The 18652-nt window shown below is 54.3% G+C and overlaps 1 protein-coding gene across 2 annotated transcripts in view; it reads right to left on the bottom strand.

Annotated features, from left to right (window-relative positions):
- The window catches only part of SNX19 (sorting nexin 19), a 129590-nt gene that overhangs the window by 9562 nt on the left and 101376 nt on the right, over positions 1–18652 (bottom strand). For both annotated transcript variants that reach the window (XR_010073673.1, XR_010073674.1), the window contains 2 exons: positions 9321–9480; positions 3240–3298 (listed from right to left, as the gene is read on the bottom strand). The gene's annotated coding sequence lies outside the window, so the exon portion shown is untranslated. The remainder of the gene's footprint in view (positions 1–3239; positions 3299–9320; positions 9481–18652) is intronic.

The following is an 18652-nucleotide window of genomic DNA, read 5'->3' as shown; positions in this document are numbered from 1 at the left end:
GGGAGTTACCTTTGCCGGTGCCTCCTCCCCAAGCTGCGAGAGCAGATTCTGCTCGGCTCATCGGAGACATCCTACCTGTGGGATACCCCAAACCTCAAGCCAACGGGGATGGGGAGCACCTTTGGAAGAGCGGGGAGAGGATATCGGGGGGGAGGGGGCTGTCCTCCAGGAAGCAAAATCCTTCCTGCTGCTTTTCAAGCTGGAAACACCGGCAGAGGCTTGGTTTGCTATCTGCTTCCCAGGAGAGTGGTGACAGCTCAGCCCTTTGGCTTCCTCCTGTTTGATCTGGAGCTGGCAGCGGGGGAACCAGCCGGGGCTGGGAGATAAGAGTCGAGTCCTGCTCTCCCGAGCCGTCGTCATCTCCGACCAGGAAGGCAGAGCATCATGGACAAGCAGGAAGGGCTCAGGGACCATTAAGGGCATAGGATAAACTCCTCTCTCCTCCTCCTTAAGGGACAGCGGGGGCATTCCTTCTCTGCCCCACGCCTCCTCTCCCCAGGGAAAGGGCAGGGAGAGGTTTGCTCTCTGCAGCAGAGGCGGCAAAGCCCCCCTGCGAGGGTCACTCCCCCCCCCCGGCCCCCTAACCCGCTCCCTGGGGTTGTGCATTTTTGTTTTATAGGGAGGAAAAAGCCAGCAAATATAAGCGGAGCAGGCAGGGAAGCTAACGAGCTGCTCTCGGGCCTCGCCGCCGGTGAAAATGGAGCTGCAAGAGGCGGGGGATCAGCCTGGGGCGAGGGACCGGTGCCTGCACAGCCCCAGCACCATGAGGCTCTGCTAACCAGGGCTACCAGCTCGCGGGACGCCAGACGCACAGAGCATTTCTACACCTCAAAAAAAGGGTCTACCCGGTCCCAATTTGGGGCTGGTTGGGTGCTTTCAGGCTCGGGGTTTGTACTGTGCCCCCCCCCCCCTTCCATCCCAACCATCACCTCAGGCAGCACACGCACGTACAAACCAAGTGAGACCTTGCGCTTTGAAGCGTCGCTCGCCGCACCTGTATTTCCCGTCCTCCCCCTCCGGATCAGCCCGTGCAGGACCTTGGAGCAGACAGTTTCCTCCAGGCTTTTCATTTCTACCGCCGGGAATCAGCGGGGCGCCACGGATGCCAGACCCCAGGGAGATCTTCGCTCCCTTGAAGTCGCAGCGCAGCCAGAGGGGTCGAAGCGTCCTGGTCCCTTGCTTTCTGCTGGGGTAACTCCAGTTATTTCCATACGGCGTTTCTACGATGCTGACTGGGGGTCGCGGGTTTGGCTTTTTGAGCCCTGAGCATCAGGGATGGTGTCTCCCAGGACCTGCCCCCAAAAGCAGCAAGGACCGAACTGGGACATTGAGGCCATTTTCCCCGCAGTGTGTCCCCAGCATCCTCCCCGGTTCAGCTGGCGCCTGAATTGTCACCTCCAGCCCCAAACGCTTCTCCCCCAAGCCAGTCAAATGCTTTTAGCTAACGCACCAAAACCGCACGAAATGGGCTGTCTCACAAAAAATATCACGCCAGCTGCGCGGAAAGCAGCCTGGCACCGCGGCGACGCGTGTTCTACATACCCCAAATCCTCTCCCTCCCAACGCATTGTGTTGCAACGAGCTACGCTCGTTCTCGGCTTCGCGATTCGGTCTGCCTCTGGTTCTGGGTGCCCTGCGTTCAAACACCAAAGCCCCGCTCTTCCTAGCAGCTGAGCACCGATGACTTTCGTCACATTAATAGGCGCCGACGGCATTTCGCTTCTGAGACAGTCCGGTCCCTAAAAGCAATGGTCCGAGTCGACCCCCGGCCGGCTGCCAGCCCGCCCGACCGTTTCATTTCCAAGTTACCCCCACCGGCCCCCACGGTTTATGCAACTTCACTTCAGGCAAAGTGGATCCACTTCCTTCCCCCCGGAGGAAGAAATAAACAGCGAGGGGGCAGCCGCCGAGCAACGCCTGGCCAAACCCAGCCTGAACCCCAGCTGCACCCCAGGACCCTCTTTGGATGTTTGGGCTTTATTCCGAGTCCTCATTTACCTTAAAAAAAACCCCACACTTGCATCGCTCCGATCCAGCCAGCACTCCAGCGGAGACAAGTAAATAAATGACCAACGCTAAGTAAACCTGCTGAATGGGACTTAAGCAAGTGCAGACTGAAAGACACTCTTTCTTTTTTTTTTTTTTTTGCTTTCTGTTTTAAAACTGGTCGGAGGATGTCGGCAAACTCTCTCCCCGCGGCCTGAGAGCCGGACGAGGTTTCTCCAGGACTTTCCTAAGAGGAAGCAGAGAACAGGCTTCGCCCCCTGTCACCACGCGCTTTCACTCAAGTGGTCTGCGCGAGAAATCGCTTACGCCTTCAAGAAATGTTCAAACACGATCCTGACGTGACAACCCCGTCTGAGGACGTTCGTCCCCTTCTCTTGGGAAGACCCAGATCTGAAAGAGACCGGCATCGCCATGGGAAACGGGAACCCACTGCATATTAATTCCCATTGATCCCAGCTGACTTTTTTCCCTTCTTGTTCTTATCAGGTCAGGAAACCCAAGCTAAGTCTTGATAAACTTCTGGATAAATTAAAACCAGTTTCCCTGGGTTTAAACCTTATGACCCAGTGGTGAGAGAAATACATTCTCCTCCCTTACAGCGCGGCCTTTTACATCCCAAAACAGTGATTCGGGATCCCTCAATGCCCCTTCAATATTAATTTTTGCTTATTTTTGCGGCTATTAATTCGCATTCATAAAACACCCACCGCCTGGGCTCACGCAGGATTTGCGTTTGGGGGGAGGGATTCAGGTCAGCTGAATCCACTGATGGGGAAAAAAAAAAAAAAAAGCCCCCCCAGCCCCCCTCCAAAAAATCTATTTTTTTTCTCCTGCATTTCCAAATCGGTGCCGGTGGGAAGCGTGAGGCCTCGGCACGACCGACCCTAGGGGCTCGGCGCCCGCAGGAGAGGGCAGGGGCATCGGTCCCCGCATCCTGCGTGGAGCTGACATCAGTTCCTCCCGCTTTTATTGACGTGGTCCCAGCTCTGGATGGATAGTTTGTTTTTTTTTTTTTTTTTAATTGCCCTGTAATCCCTGCAGCACTTAAGGAGTTTTTATAAGCCTCCTGGCTTCCCCCGAGGTCAAGAATGAGTGCCCCCAGCTCCCCCGTTTTCTTAATCACCAAATAGCGAGTGAGCAGTAAAAGAGGAACGCGGATGCCATTTCCTTGCGGCGATGGGGTGTGCGCGCTGTGCAGGGCGCTGCGGTTTAAAGGAGGAAAAATTACTCACCGTTTAAGAAGCTTTGCGGCCGTTCTTGGCCCCCTCCATCTCTTGGTGCCAGGAGGTACCTAGAAAGGTGGAGAAGCTGTTAGAAAATGCGACGTCCTTCATGCCCTGAGCACTCAAGGCTCCCACTTCGGGGAGGTTTTGGAAGGTTTTTTGGTCATACGCTTTGGAAATGTCTTAGGGGAGACGGCAGCAATAGGAGGGGAGTTTAAACCTGCGCAGGTCACCGGGAGAAACCGGTGGGTGGTAGGAAGCAGGTGGGCTTTGGCGTGTTTTACGGCAATTAGGAATAGATTGAAGCTCTAGGAGACTCCGCAGCGGGGTGGAAGGGCTGGTTTGAGCCGCAGCCGGGGCGGGGGGCAGTTCCAGGGAAGGTTTCTCATTAAAACAGCCACCATCAAACCAAACCCAAGGGCGGCTGAGCACAGCCAGGACCGACGGAGCCAACCCCGTCTCACGCTGGTGACGTTCGCGTCGCACACAAAGGAGTAAAACCCGTCGCCCTGTTATCTGACCAAGAGAGAAGGTTATTTTCCTCCCCAAAAAACCAGACAGATCCCGCGGGGCTGGAGCCGCCCCCTGCTCAGGGCAGAGAAATTCCTCAGCAGCAGCCCCCCAGCAGGCAGCAGCCCCAGGGCCCGCATTTGCGAACAGGAGATATAATATAATGTATTGTACGTTACTGGGTGACTCGGGTCCCGTTTAAATTGGCCGGGGGACGCCGAGTCCGCACATCTGCCGCGATCGCCCGGCGCGCAGAACGGTCACGCTCTGGGGAAACCCCCGTCCTCCCTGCGCGGGCTGCGCTGGGGGAAACACGGGGGTTTTCTCCTTCCAGTGGCACAAGTTATTTTAGCAGATGATTTTGCAACGCAGCTGCTTAAAGGTGACCCGTACCGTATCGCATCCCCCCCACCCGAGGCTATACAGAATAGGTCCCATAGGCAGGAGGTGAGCTGGTTTTCGGTGACACATAAAAAAGGGCCAAAAGTGACAGTGTTTGGAGGTATACGTCAGGGATTATTACCTGGTGTGAGCTCAGCAGGGTGTTGCTGGCTCTGCAAGATACCGTCCGTCAGCAGCTCACCGCCGGGACAGCCAGCAGCCAACACATGAGCCCGCACGGAGACAGACACTGATTAATCTGATACGAAGCCAACACAGCAAACTGCCGCAAACGGGTCTAAAAGGCAAAGCCTGTGCTGGTTGCGGCATTTTAACTGCTGTGCTTCGAGCTGCGGTTCTCCTATCACCAGAGCAAGTGCAACCACATCTGCAGGGACCTTCCCCGTACCGGAGGCGCGCGGTGGTCCCGGGGCAATGCTGCAGGGTGCCTGCACCCACCCAACCCCATCGCCTGGAGCTGGAGGGAGGACGAGCAACGCAACGTCCCCTGAAAACGTCCCCTAAAGAGAGACAAGTCCTGACCAGCCAGTTACCCGGCCGGGGGAGAACAGCCATGAATCCCCTCTGTTTCCAGCTGAGCTCTCAGCTGGCCTTGGGGGCTGCTGGCTTCCCTGGGCTGCGGATTGAACGCGCATCCCCAGCCTTGAAAGGGAGATGGCCAGGGCCAGCGTTTGCCACGGCGTCAGGGAGATCGCACATGCCCAAACACCCACGGGTGGGGGATAGTTTGGGTGCCTGGGCCTATTTGGAGAGGCCAAGTCCGCTCTTCCCGTGAGAAAGTGAAACTGGAGCTTCCAACGATCCCAGTTCAGTTCAGAAATACCTCTTTATCCCTCGGCAAGCTCTCTGGCAACGCTGGAAAGGGACACGGCTTCTCCTGACCCCTGCTTTCCCTGGATGAACAGAAATAGCACGGGAGACAGGGGCTGAAGCAGAAAGGTCCCAAATGACCGTCCCCGTGTCCCGGGACAGGAGGCAGGGAGCCGCTTTCCTCCACAGCTCTCACACTAGATGGTTTTGGGGTAACACCATCTTCTCGCTCCTGTCCTGTAACCCTAACCACGGACAATCCTATCGCAGTGCCGATAAATTCAAGGACACCTAATAGTTTCTTGATTTCGTGTGCTAGGGCCGAATAATTTAATTAGCATCCTAAATTCCAAAGAAAAAAACCCCACGTTTCTTGCTCCGAGACTCACCAAGAAGCTCAGAGACCTCCAAGAGTGAATCAAACTGCGCAAGGTGAGAGGAGCAACAAAAATGACATTAAAAAAGAAAGTCCCTCATGGTTTTTCAGCAAGTCCCTGATGCTGGAGAGGGAAACCGTGATTTGTGGATGTCTCGAGACGGAGAAGTGGAGACCATCTGAAAAGGGAGCGAATAAATAAGACTTTGTATGAGGTCTAGAGAGATAACTCGAAGGGAGAGCGAGCTAGACAGTGTTTTTCCAGCTGAATAGAGTTTTGCCAGACAGCATTTTGCAGGCGTGTTTCAATTTGATGAAGACACCTGAAAAAATTCAGGATTATGAACGCGTTGCATTTCAGGAGGGCTGGTGCCTTGCTTTGTGTCCTTCTTCCTCTCTCCTATTCCCTCTTATTCCTAAAGACAAAAGGAAATACTTCTTCTTGCCAATATTTCTTTTTAGGTGAAATTCCAAATTTAAAGACAATCCCGACAGTCAGAAATTTTTTGACTTGCTGACAGGATGGAAATTCTTGATTTCTTTAAAAGCCTCGGCTTTCTGCCGGCGGGCAGTCCTCGGGGGAGACCGGAGCCTCACGGTGCGCCAGCTCTGGGACCGTCCTGCCTCAGTTTCCCCACGCACAAAGCGAGGACCAGGCTACGCCTTGGGAAGGGACAAACTCGTCTGGCACCCGCTTTGCATCGGGGCTGCCATTTCCCCTCCCAGGCGGCCACGGAGACCCAGACGGAGCCTCGGGCTGCTCGCTCCTGGCTGTGCGAATACCTGCGAGAAGCTAGAGCGAGCAGAGAGGGTCGGCGGAGAGCTTCCTCCCTCTTGGCGCTCGCAGACAGGCTCTTCCTCCTCACCAGACGTCTCGGCCGATGTCTCGCCGCTTCGCCGGCGGGGAGAAGCGCCAGCTTCGTCTCCTGGCACACGCCGGCGGCGGTGATGGAGGGCGAGACGCCGGGCGATGGAAGGGAAAAGCCGGGCCGAGCCGGCAGCTCAGCCTTCCCCCCAAGTGCATCCCCAGCACGGCGGCCGCCTGGACCGCGCCGCTGCCTCTGCCGACAGCTTTATTGCTGCTGCGGGCTCAGAAAGGTCCGTGGGGCGACCTGGCCCTGCACCCTCCCTGCTCGACAGCTGCTTGGACGGGGAGAAGAGTTGGGAAGAGATGGGGGGGGGGGGGGCAGCGGGGAAAAGTCTCCCAGAAAGCAGCTATGGAAAGTCGGCCACCCTGGAGGAGGTTTCTGCTTGGCCTTCCTGCAGCGCAGAGGAAGGCTGGCAGGAAAAACTCCCCAGATGAGCTTATTCTAACAGGAACGAAGGAAAAAAGTAAAAAAACCTAAAAACCAGAGGTTTGCACATCAGCTGCTTTCGGCCCTTCCTGCACATTGCCTGACAGCTGTGACCCAAATCCTCCCACAGCCTCACCCTCTCCCCAGCACTAGCCCAACACAGTCTTTGATAGCCCCAGGCGACCGGGGTGGGGGGCATTAAAACATTAACCACCCCCAGCCTGGAGCTACCAGCACAGCCCCGCTCCGCTCCGCTCCCCGCTTCCCCCAGACTTTGTTCCTTCTGGGATTCTAGCTGCACAAAACGCACATTTTAATTTTTTTAAAAAGTAGAGATAGCATTTCATGGAGGAAAAGATCTGCACGGATGGAGAGGACCACCATCCGTGACTGGGCTTAGCCAAAACCCTGATTTTTTTTCCCCCCTCTTTTCTTTCCGCATTGCCCATAGCATCTCTTGGGCATCCTCGCTCGCTCCTGCATCCTCCCGAGGCTGCTGGTACCCAGCTAGCTCCGTGCCGTCACCACTGTGGAGCATTTCAGACGGAGCCCATCATCTCGCAGAAGACGCGTGAAGCAACGTGGGGAAATATCTCCCAGAAAGGGAGAATCAGGACTGAAAAAAGCCACGTTGGATGGGATCACAGGGAGACGGGATGGGGATGGCAGGTTTCTCTGGCCCTGCAAGCATCCCACCCACACACCAACATCTGCCGCCGCGGGGAGGTCGGGCACGGAAATAGCACCTGGTGATGAAAATATTTGGATATTTGGCCGTGCCGGCAGCCCAGGTAACTGCCGGGTACAGGGAGCTCCGAGGCTGGGAAAGTTTATAAGGTGGGCTGCGGAAAACTGGCCGGCGGCTCCGCAAACAAAGCCTGTCTCCTTCCAAAACAAACAGTACCCGCTTCCAAGCGCCGGCACACGGGGCTGGGGGGCTCCCAGCCGCCACCCAGGCATGGTGAGGTGCGGGGGGGACACGGCAAAGGGAGCTGGGAAGAATCCTGTCCCTTAACCCTCGCTGCTCTGGCTCCTTCTAGGCATCCCGCTGGAGAAGGGTCCCAGCCCAGAGCATCCCTTCCCCGTCCCCCTATAGGAAGGGGCAAACGAACCATTTTTTTTGAAAAAAAATGTTAAAAATCCCACATCCGACACTGGCTGCACTCCAGCGTTGAACCCAGGACCCCTCTGCAGACACAGAAAACACCTCCCCGCCGTCCCCGAGCGCTGACCCCGTCTCGCCACCCTCCCTCTGTGCGTAATTTGCTGGTGGTGCCCGATGGCAGCCCTGTCCCGATAAATGCCAGCGCCCAGACGTGACCGAGGTGTGGAGGACGGTGGTGGGCGATGGCCGAGGGCCAACCGCCCCGTTATGAGATCCCCCACTGTTCTCCGCAAAGAATAGCCCCTTGTCCTGCCCCGACGGCTCCCCCTCGGCCAAAGGGGTCGGGGGTAGCGGGGCAGCATGGCATCGGGGACAAAAAGCATTAGTTTGGAGAACCAGAGACAAAAGAGCTGCGAAAGGGGGTCAGACAGGGCTGCCCCAGTCCTTGGCCTGTACCCAGGGGTACCGGAGCGCTGGCTTCACGCCAGGGTGCTGGCACTCCCAAAGGCAAAGGGCTGCCACCCCTTCCCCGTGAAATTTGGTTATTCATCACCGAGGGACACATGGCACGAGTGGCACACGCTGGGGGACGGTGCCGAGGGGATGTCGGGGATATCACACATCTGCTTTTCCTTGGCTCGCCATGGGGCAGCTTGGATGGGAGCAAGTCCTCCCGCTACACAGCGGCGTCTCCCGCTAAGCAGGGGAGGCACCAGCTCCAAGCTGTGGCGAGGGTTTATTTTTCCAGCTACAATAATTTAATTTAGCGGCAATTTTTCCCCTTCTCAACCTGTCTTCTCCCGTAACCAGCCCATCCTTGGGAACGGCCGGTCGGCTGGATGGCACGCCAAGTCAGAAGGCGCGTGAAAAGCCAGCCCAGGTTATGTCATTTATTTTCCAACCGAGCATAGCTGAGGAAGGGGGGGGTGCGTGTTTTCTTCTCACCACCAGAAACGTAAGGCCCAAAAAGTCGTCGCTAACGGAATGTACTATTCCTGATGTCAGTACAGATGGACAGGAGGGGGTATGCACCGTGCTATGAGCTACGACACACGCACAGGAGTTTTGTGCCTTTCAAGGCCAGGTTGGACGGGGCTTGGAGCAGCCTGGGCTGCTGGGAGGTGTCCCTGCCCAGGGCAGGGGGGCTGGAACTAGATGATCTTTAAGGTCCCTTCCAACCCGAACCATTCTGTGACTCTGCAAAGCTCCCGGTCTGCAGATGGAAAAATCGCTTTTGTTGCTGCACTGAATGCAAGCACCAGAATAAACCAGAATGGGTTGATTTTAGCAGAGCTCACCCAGCTACCGAAGTCCTAAGCACTGATGTTGCTTTGTACGTGTCATAGACCGTGTTGGGTTGGAAGGGACCTCTAAAGGCCATCTCGTCCAACCCCCCTGCAGTGAGCAGGGACGTCTTCAACTAGATCAGGTTGCTCAGAGCCTCATCCAGCCTGGCCTTGAATGTCTCCAGGGATGGGGCCTCCACCCCCTCTCTGGGCAACCTGTTCATCTCACCGCTCTTACAACCTGAATGGCCGAGGCGGAGCAAGATGCAGTGAGGAACGCTAAGAATAAGCAGAAAAGACACTCACCTGGAGGGTCTCAGCAAAGCCCCCTCCTGGGGAAGGTCCTCGTATGGTAAGCGCAAGCACCAGCCGGGATCCTCGTGGGATGGGGAAATCTTGGATATCTGAGCTGAGCCGTCCGCTTGTGGGTTTGGTAATATCTCCTGAGCAGCAGAAGTTAATGAGCCTGTAAGAAAAAAAAAATAAAATAAAATAGCTTGCGATTCTTTATAACAAGGCTGCCAGCTATACATTACTTTTAATAGGACAGTTATCGTATGTTAAATACTGGCATGATTAAAAACATATTTATAAAGGATTAACAGCTCTGTAATGGCTACATGTCTGATCCGAGGCCGTTAAATCTCCCAGAATATGTTTCTAATCATCTATACAATAACCATCTTAATAAATCAGAATTAAAGGCATATTTGGGTGAGCGCGGATTCCAGACTGCACCTGGTGGATTTTTGTAGAGGGGAAACGGAGCGGGGGGGAAACCAACCGGATTAAGAGGTTTGAAGAAAAAACAACCGCTGTTTGTGGAAACGCGGCGGTGCGTGAACACGGAGAGCACTCGGATGGAGACACACGGGTTGGATCCGCCCGCGTCACCGCCGACCCCAGGTTTGCGGGACCGAAGCGAGGAGCGGCATCCTGCCTCCCAAAGGTTTCTTGCGCTTTTCTCTTTGGCGCTTATTTCTCCCGGCCTCAGAAGCTGGCGCTGCCGGGGCTGGGTTTGGGGCAGCGCTACCCCGCTGCTTGCAGAACGCCTGGGCCCGGCGAAGGCATTTAGCAAAAATAAACGCCGAGGCAGAGCTTGAAATGTTTATTTTCCAACTCCAGGCCATTCATCCAGTGACACTGCTCTGTTCCAGTGAGTCTCCCTCTGTTTACATCAGAAGATTAATGAGACACAGATTGTCTTCAGCCCTGACGGATGCTGCAGACAGCGGGGGTAAGTACGAATTTGGGCTTGATCTCCCCTTTTCTCCTCCCACCTCCGTCTGCAGCCACCACACCATCCTGATTGGCCTGGAGAGCAGGTTTTCTTCCCTTTTCACGCAATCAAAACCATGATTTTATTAATTTTTTTTAATTTTTTTTTTTTTTTAATGGCCTCTTCGCCTGCCCTCTGCAATCAGCCCTCTTTTAGCAGGCGCCTCTGACGACACAGGGTTTGAGCTTAAATTCACCCAGAGAAAGCGAAGGCACAGATCAAACAAGAAATAAAGGAGGGAACCGGCGAGGTAAGGCAGAAGACAACTTGGGTTGTTGTCTCCTTCTGTTCAACCCTGCCCAAAGCACGCTACTTGAATTAGAAGAGAGACACCTGCCAGGACGCGTTCAGCGATGCTCGAGAGCACAGCAACCACCGGGCGCTATCACCAGTAATAACAAACCAGCCCGAAACCAGTGTGATGCACAGATGCCGTTTCCAGAGGACGCAGGGCCGGTCCCTGCTCCAGAAAATGCTATTTATGACTTCAGCATCACCCAGAAACTTTTTCCTGCTCAACCAACCCTTTTCCTATGCATCATCCACCGGTGCATCTTCCGTTTTCCTACGGATGGAAGATCTGCAAAGCAGCTCAGCTTTGTCCCCTTGAAGAAACTACTGTAAACCACTTCCAACAGTTTATTTCTCACGGGGCAACGGAGAGGGACTGGTGAGCTACGGCTGAAACCAGAGGCACAGGGTCTAAAGCACAGGGTTAATTAGCCCCACTAATCAAACATCACTAGGGAATCACGCTGCATAGAGACGGGGAAGCTGTAAGAAAGCACAGAACACATTATTAATGAGCTCAATTAATAACAATAATAGCAAAGACATCTTCACGATGGCTAAATGGGGCTGGATTGAAACCAGCTTGAACATGTCACTGCAACGATGCCTTCGCATCCCCTCAAAGCATGGCCCGGGGCAGGAGCAGTTGACACATTTCTCCAGCACTCAAAGCTCAAATTGAAAAGCTGCCATTAACATTAAAAGGAAAAAAATAGCTTTTTAAAAACTCCATACGTTTCTATTTCCCACCCCCCCCCCCCGCCTTCCTTTCCTTTCCTTCTTTCTGATTCACCCTTCTGATATTTTGCTTGGACTCCAATCCTAATGCATTCGTCCTTCTTAGCACATTTTTGGGCTGCTTCCACCATTGTTCTTGAAAACCTTTTTTTTTTTTTTTTTTAAGGACATATATTTAGATATGCAACCTGGTCTCCCACGTTAAAAAAAAAATCCTACCTCAGGCTGGAAAGGGAAGAGCGTATAGAAAAAGGGAATCGGGTCCCAGGCCAAGGTTGTGCCTGAAGCACGCGTCGGGCGTGTGGCAGGAGGTGTGTGCCATCGGTGTGCACCCAGTGGGGCGTCTATTTGTGCCTCCAAAGGCTTTGCTGGCACAAAGGGAGGGCTGCTGGCTGTGGCGGTCCCCACGTCCTCCCCATAGACCCCACCGGGGCTGCATCACAGCACCGCATCTCCTGAGCACGCCTCCGCGCCTCGCTCCATCAGCACACCCTTAAATCCCACGACACGCTCCAATATACTTGCGGAAGGTTTTAGGGGATGGCTAGGGGTTGTGCCAGCCGCAGTCACCCCACACCAGTCCCCAGTAAGAGGAGACTGGGACCACGCAGGCTGCGGCGGCTCTCGCGCTTCGCCAGTGGAGCGGGTGGGTTTGGACAGGCTGGTTTTAATAACCCACGAGCGCTCCCAGCCCGCACCCAAACATCTCATTTTGAGAAGGCAGGTTGGAGTCCAAGAAGCACTCGCAGGCTTTTCATAAACACACTTTAATAATCTTCATCAAGAATTTTAATACAGAGCGAGCTGCCTGCCAGGAAATGCATTTACACTGTCAGCTGCCGAGAGAAATAGCACCGCGGCGCTGCTCAATACCAGAAACACCCTCTCTCCCGCCCTCCGAGCTTTTACTCTCTTCCCCTTTGGATGAAATGTGGTGCTTGGGATATCTCGGAGGGGCTAAAAGCCCTGGCGGGGAGCCAGGCAGCTCCCTGCAGCATCCCTTCAACCGGGAGGCAGGCCCTTCGCCTTGCCCCGCCGTCATCCCGCTCCCATCTCTTGCGGAGCTAGACCTCATGCTCTTTTAAAATTATTTTTAGTTTTTGTTTGTTTGTTTTTTATATTTTAGGGGGTTTAAAGGCTGCAGCCAGCGTCTCGCCTTCTCTCCCCGTGAACCTGCTGAAGGTGCTGTTGCAGGCTCTGCGCGGAGCCGCGGCTCGAGAACGGCTGGCATTTAGACTATGGGAATAACAGGGGTTTTTGCTAGCCACGGATACAGTTACAAAAGCTTTTCTTTCACAGCAAAGATTAACGGGGTCAGAAAACATTTCCTTGCTGGCTATGGTATTAAACAATTACAGGGATTAGCCCAGGGTTTTACCATCCTCTGGCACATCAGGTTTTGGTTTCTGCCAGCGACAAAATACCCAATTTGATGTACTGCGAACCCAGAGGGCTGCTTATGGTGGGAATCGTGTTTTACAGCCTTTTTCCCAACAGCTGAAAATGCTCCGGCTGTAACCACCCTCCATATGCTGTCCCACACCCTGCTCCCCCCCAGGTAGGGATGGATGTCACCCCTCCGTGTCCCTGCACAACTGTCCCAAAGCCAAGCGCCACCTGCATGGAAGGGCTCAGAGACGGGAGCGGGGACGGGGGGAGGCCGGAGAAATACCCTGGGGTGACTTCAGCATCAGCAGCGCCTTCCACACGCTTCTTATCAAATCTCCTATTACTTGCGGGGAGGATTTTTGCACACCAACTCCCGGCACATCAGACAGTTTGTCTATTTGCAAGTCGGTCCCCAAGTGACCGACAAAAAGAAAGAATAAAAAAACCCCCACGCTCCAGTGGAATAAAATGATGAGATTAGAAATACACGTACCAGATGGCCTCTCTGAACCTCATTTAGCAGAGGTGGGGAACGCCAGCTTTCCAACGGGAACGGCACCATCACCTCCGCCTTCTTCCCCGTCCTTCTGAAGTTCTTGCCTTATTTATTTGCTTGAGATCAGAAAAGCAGGGGGAAGCCGCCTGGGCAGAAACACCAACGTTTTGCCAAGCGTTTTGAAGTTGCAGGACAAATTGCCTTTTACAGGCAGGGGAGCGTGTGTGGGGGCGAAAGAGGTAGAGAGAAGGTCATTTCTGCTTGAGGAAACCCCCGAAATGCTTCACAGAGCTGAAGGGGCTTTTTCATCACGCAGGTAGCGCCAAGGTGCTGGATGGGTTTGGAGAAATGATGGTGGGAAGGCTGGATGGGAGGTGGCTGGATGGTTACGGCATGCACGGGCTCCAGCTCTGTTAGTGCCAGGGCACCACAGGCTGCAAGATACCTTAATAATAAACCTTAAAATAAATAAGAAGTTAAAAGACGCTATCCCCAAAAACCTCTCCAGAGCAGACAGGAATCTCCCACGGACTTTCTGAGCAGCGTGCCTCAACTTGCAGATGCTCCTTACTCTCGTTAATGCCTTTCTTCAGCTCTTTAAGGCATCTACAAAATTGCTTCCAGCTCCCCCAGAGCCCGCTCCCTTCCCCTGCCCGAGGGATGCTGCGGCTTTGGGGGGGTGTCCGTCTGTCTGCGGGCGCTCGCACACCGCTGGGAGCAAACCCAAGGCCACGGCACAGAGGCAGCAAGGTCCCGCAGCAGCTCAGGCTCGCGGGGAATGATAACCCCAGCCCCTGGGAAGAAAAGGGATCTATAGGAATCTATAAGAACCTTCGGACTACCCGTGCAACCAAACTGCAACCGGGAGCTGTGCCTACAGGCACGGCGTTTGTCCTGGTGCATCCTTGCAGTGGTTTCCCCCTGCACCAGGAGCATCCTGAAAAACCCCGGAGCGACGCACGAGCCACAGTCATGAACTGAGCAGAGAAAATCCAGGTATCCCAGTGCCTCGCGGCAAGCTGGAAGGAGCCGCCGCTCCCCGGGGGCTCAGCTTTCCACCAGCCCGTAGAGCGAGATGTTGTACCTTGTTTGTGTTTCTATGGTATTACCCTGCCTGCTGGCTCCCATCCTGCAGCCCCCACCGGCTAAATCTCCGCGAGGTTAATTTCTAACATGAAAAACGGCCTCCCAAGAGCAACTGCGGTTGATTTAAAATAATAAAAATGGAAATCTCAGATTTGATGACTAATCTCAGGAGACCGGCTTAAATTAGTGCTAACCAATCGGCCGCAAAAGACCAGAGGAAAATTCCTGCTGGACTTCTCTCCTCCGTCCACTCCCTGGCTTCATTTTCCATCCCCAGATCCTTCCAGCCTGCAAACATATACAGTGTTGCCTCGGCAACTCAGAGACGAGATATATGTACACGAAAATAAAAAAATAAAAAATGAGACAATCTCTTTCCTCCGTGATTGCCTGGAGAAGGTGGAAAATGTAAACCTATTCTAGTCTTAAAGCAGCATCAGCTTGTACCAGACACACTCACGCCCCGACGCGTCCCTCCAGCTCCCACGTGAACATCAGCAACCATCCTCTCAGGGGCATCGGTCCCCAGATGTACCTGCTCTCCCTTCCCCAAGGGAGGATGCTCAAGACATGCAGGCTCACCAAAACGCGCACCTTGCCCAAAGGTGGTTTCTATCTTGTGCGCGCAAACCAGCTTATTCTTCTGTCTTCCAGGAGCCCGGGTTCACTTGCGGATCCCAGTTTAGGACTGAGCAACCTTTCAGTCTGCCCCTGGACCAGAGGGACTCTGCTCAGCTGGGCTGTCGCACAGACACCAGCCATCGGTGCCCCATCCGTGCCACGCTTGGTCTTTGAAAAGCTCCTGCACCTCAGGGCTTGTGTGTACGTGAAAAATCAGCAGGCACTCGGAGTACACTCGGAGTTCAGAGCAGAGATCTATGCCATGTGGTATCTCATACCATCCTTACGTCCTGCTCCGAGTCCCCGCTGCTCTGGGCATCATCACCCTTTGCAGCCCACGGTCCCCTTGGAAGGGGCCAGCTGGGACGAGGGTGTCCCGCACCAACGCAGGAGCACAGGGATGTGCACATAGATCTCTGCTGGGCTGCCGCAGCCACCGCCACCATCCCCATCTCCCTGTGCAGCTCCTCTTTGGAGCAGCATCCGCACTCACCCCAGTTATTCCCCCTTAGCCTTGTGCCAAATGAACGCCGATACTGGAAGTTTCATCTGCATTATCAGCATTTTTTCCTCTCCAATCACGTACCCTAAGGACCTGCCCGACCCGCAAGCAATTAGAACGCTGGGTCTCATGAACTCCCCGCAATGTCTTGGCTGCAAAAGGACACGATGAAAAGCCCCAATTCCCCCAACTCCACCTTGGCACCAGCCTCCGCTTCCCTCCGAGCTTTGTTGTGAACTGCGGCTATCGCAAACTCAGACATTTCCCATCTGGAGTCAATCGCTTCATCGGTCCCCTCCACCGGCAGGAATCCTGCCGCATGGGCCTGATTGATTAAAGCAGGAACAACTTATTACAAATAACAGGAGGGCTCCAAACCAAGGAAAACAGCTGGGTGAAGAGGGACAGTAAGGTGGATAGAGAACTGGTTGAAAGACAGAGCTCAGAGGGTCGTGGTTAGGGGCACAGAGTCTAGTTGGAGGTCAGTGAGGAGTGGTGTTCCCCAGGGGTCAGTACTGGGTCCAGCCTTCTCCAATCTATTCATCAGTGACCTGGATGAGGGGACAGAGGGCACCCGCAGCAAGTTTGCCGATGACACAAAGCTGGGGGGGTGGCTGACACACCGGCAGGCTGTGCCGCCATCCAGAGAGACCTGGACAGGCTGGAAAGTTGGGCAGAGAGGAACCTTATGGAATTCAACAAGGGCAAGTGCAGGGTGCTGCACCTGGGGAGGAATAACCCCCTGCACCAGGACAGGTTGGGGGTGACCTGCTGGAGAGCAGCTCGGTGGGGAGAGACCTGGGGGACAACAGGATGGCCATGAGCCAGCAATGGGACCTTGTGGCCAAAAAGGCCAATGGCATCCCAGGGTGCATCAAGAAGAGCGTGGCCAGCAGGTGGAGGGAGGTCATCCTCCCCCTCTGCTCGGCCCTGGGGAGGCCACATCTGGAGCGCTGGGTCCAGTTCTGGGCTCCCCCGTCCAAGAAGGACAGGGAACTGCTGGAGAGGGGACAGCAAAGGGCTACTGAGATGCTGAGGGGACTGGAACACCTCTCTCATGAAGAAAGGCTGAGGGATTTGGGTCTCTTCAGTCTGGAAAAAAAGACGGCTGAGGTGGGACCTCATCAACACTTCAAGGGTGGGTGTCAGGAGGATGGGGCCAGGCTCTTCTCAGTGGGGCCCAGCGACAGGACAAGGGGTAACAGGCACAAACTCAACCATAGGAAGTTCCACCTAAACATGAGGAGGAACTTCTTTCCTGTGAGGGTGGCAGAGCCCTGGCACAGGCTGCCCAGAGAGGTGGTGGAGTCTCCGTCTCTGGAGACATTCCAACCCCGCCTGGAGGCGTTCCTGTGCCACCTGCTCTGGGTGACCCTGCTCTGGCAGGGGGTTGGATGGGATGATCTCCAGAGGTCCCTTCCAACCCCTATAATTCTGTGATTCTATGACTGGTGTAATTGGGTGGTAGTGGTGTTTTGGGAAAGCCTGGGCAGGCTCCGCTCACTACCTGGTGATGCCCCAGCTGCAAAATGGTTCATGAGTTGGTACCCAGGAGATATCCTTCTGCAGGGGTATCAGGAGGATGGGAAACATCTTCTTCATACTGCAAGTGGGAAGTAGGATGGACCGGCCAGGGACACAGACTCAGGGGCTGCTGTCACGGTGGAGCAATAGAGATAAAACCCCCTTCACTACCCTACTACAGCTGAGCACGAGTCGAGCTGGAGGCTCCTGGGGAGCCATTCCTTTGGCTCAGACGCTAATTCCTGTGCCCAGGATGCTGTGGAAAGGTTAAAGTCAAATTCCGGCTTGCACAAAAGCAGCGCAGGCTCAGCAGAACCAAGAAACCACCCCTCGCTTCCAGTCCCACCACCGTCTTTATCCACAAAGTTCCTCTCCTGCCATTTGCCACATCAAACAAAGGATGCGCCTCTTAAAACCCACACCAGGGGCAGAACCAGATCCGTTCCCCGGCTGCTCCATCACCTGATATTAAATAACCTCATCTCACATCCACATTGGCATTTGCCAAACGGGGACGGCAGCGTTACCACCCGCTGACGAGATGTCCGGGAAACTTCCTTCAGGGGTGCCTTTGAAACGCAAAGCTGGGATAGCGGAGGACGGCACATCCATTACTCATAAAGACAAGGCGAAACGTGCTTCGCCAAAGTGCGAAAAATATTTGTATCCCAAAGAGAAAGCGCCTCTCAGAATTTGCAGTTCTCTGCACGCTCGGGAACCCGAGCTTTATTTCTGGAAACGGCTGCGAAGGTAAGCTGATGTCTGCCATTAAAATGTGCCGGTGCTGGGGTGCAGAGAAGATGAAGTGGAAAAAAAGAAAAAAAAAAAAAAAAAAAAAAGGGTGGGAAGCTGTGATTCGATCTGCCTTTTCAGCAATAACAGTTTCACTGAAAAGCCTCACAGCCTATAACGTGTAGGGTGGAGCGGGACTGAGATCATAAATAACTCCCAGAGAAGAAAAATGATGCCCTTTCACACGCTGGTAGCGTGTTATCTTTAAAGCCAAAGGAAGATAAAAGAACTGTCTTTAAACATCACCACCTTTCACGCAGAAGGATTGTTTTTAACTGGTTTTACAGGGATCCCTTTTTCTACAGCTGCAGCGCGGCCACCTTTGGGCTGGAATGCAGCAGCGGCTTCGCCACGCAGGAGGGGAGGGATATTTATCCCGTTAAAACGATGAGCTGGCGTTGCGGCCGTTACTGATAACAACCTCTCCGGAAGGGTAAATAAACACCGTATTGAAACCGTGAGGCCAGTCATTAAATAGTAGAGACGAGGGTGAAGGCTGCTCAAGGGGCAGAGCATCTTCTACATCAGCAACGAGCCTGGGATATGACTGGAATGGGGATGCCGGACCAGGCACATGCTGGATCCACCCCCCAAGCCCTGCTAATCCTTTTTCCCTTCTGTATTTTTGATACCTGAGCATCCTGGGTTTCCACCACAAGACCCATCCCACGCCTGAACAAGCTTTTTCCCTTCAAAGATAAAGGCTTGAGATCCAAACTGTACACCCTACCCCAAAAGCGAGGGTTTTGCTTCCCCCGAAAGAGGATGAACGCCACATTCCCAGCTGAATGATCAGCCCCAAATGCCAGGTTCCCAGCCTGAATTCGCCCCGAATGCCAGGTTTCCGCCTGAAGTCGCCCCATCGCTAAAGCAGAAGCTATTTTCTCACCGGTCGCACTGACGAAGGGCTACTCTTCGGA

This window comes from Chroicocephalus ridibundus, chromosome 18 (assembly GCF_963924245.1).
Source record: "Chroicocephalus ridibundus chromosome 18, bChrRid1.1, whole genome shotgun sequence".
Taxonomy (NCBI): domain Eukaryota; kingdom Metazoa; phylum Chordata; class Aves; order Charadriiformes; family Laridae; genus Chroicocephalus; species Chroicocephalus ridibundus.
This window is presented reverse-complemented; position numbering and strand designations above follow the sequence as displayed.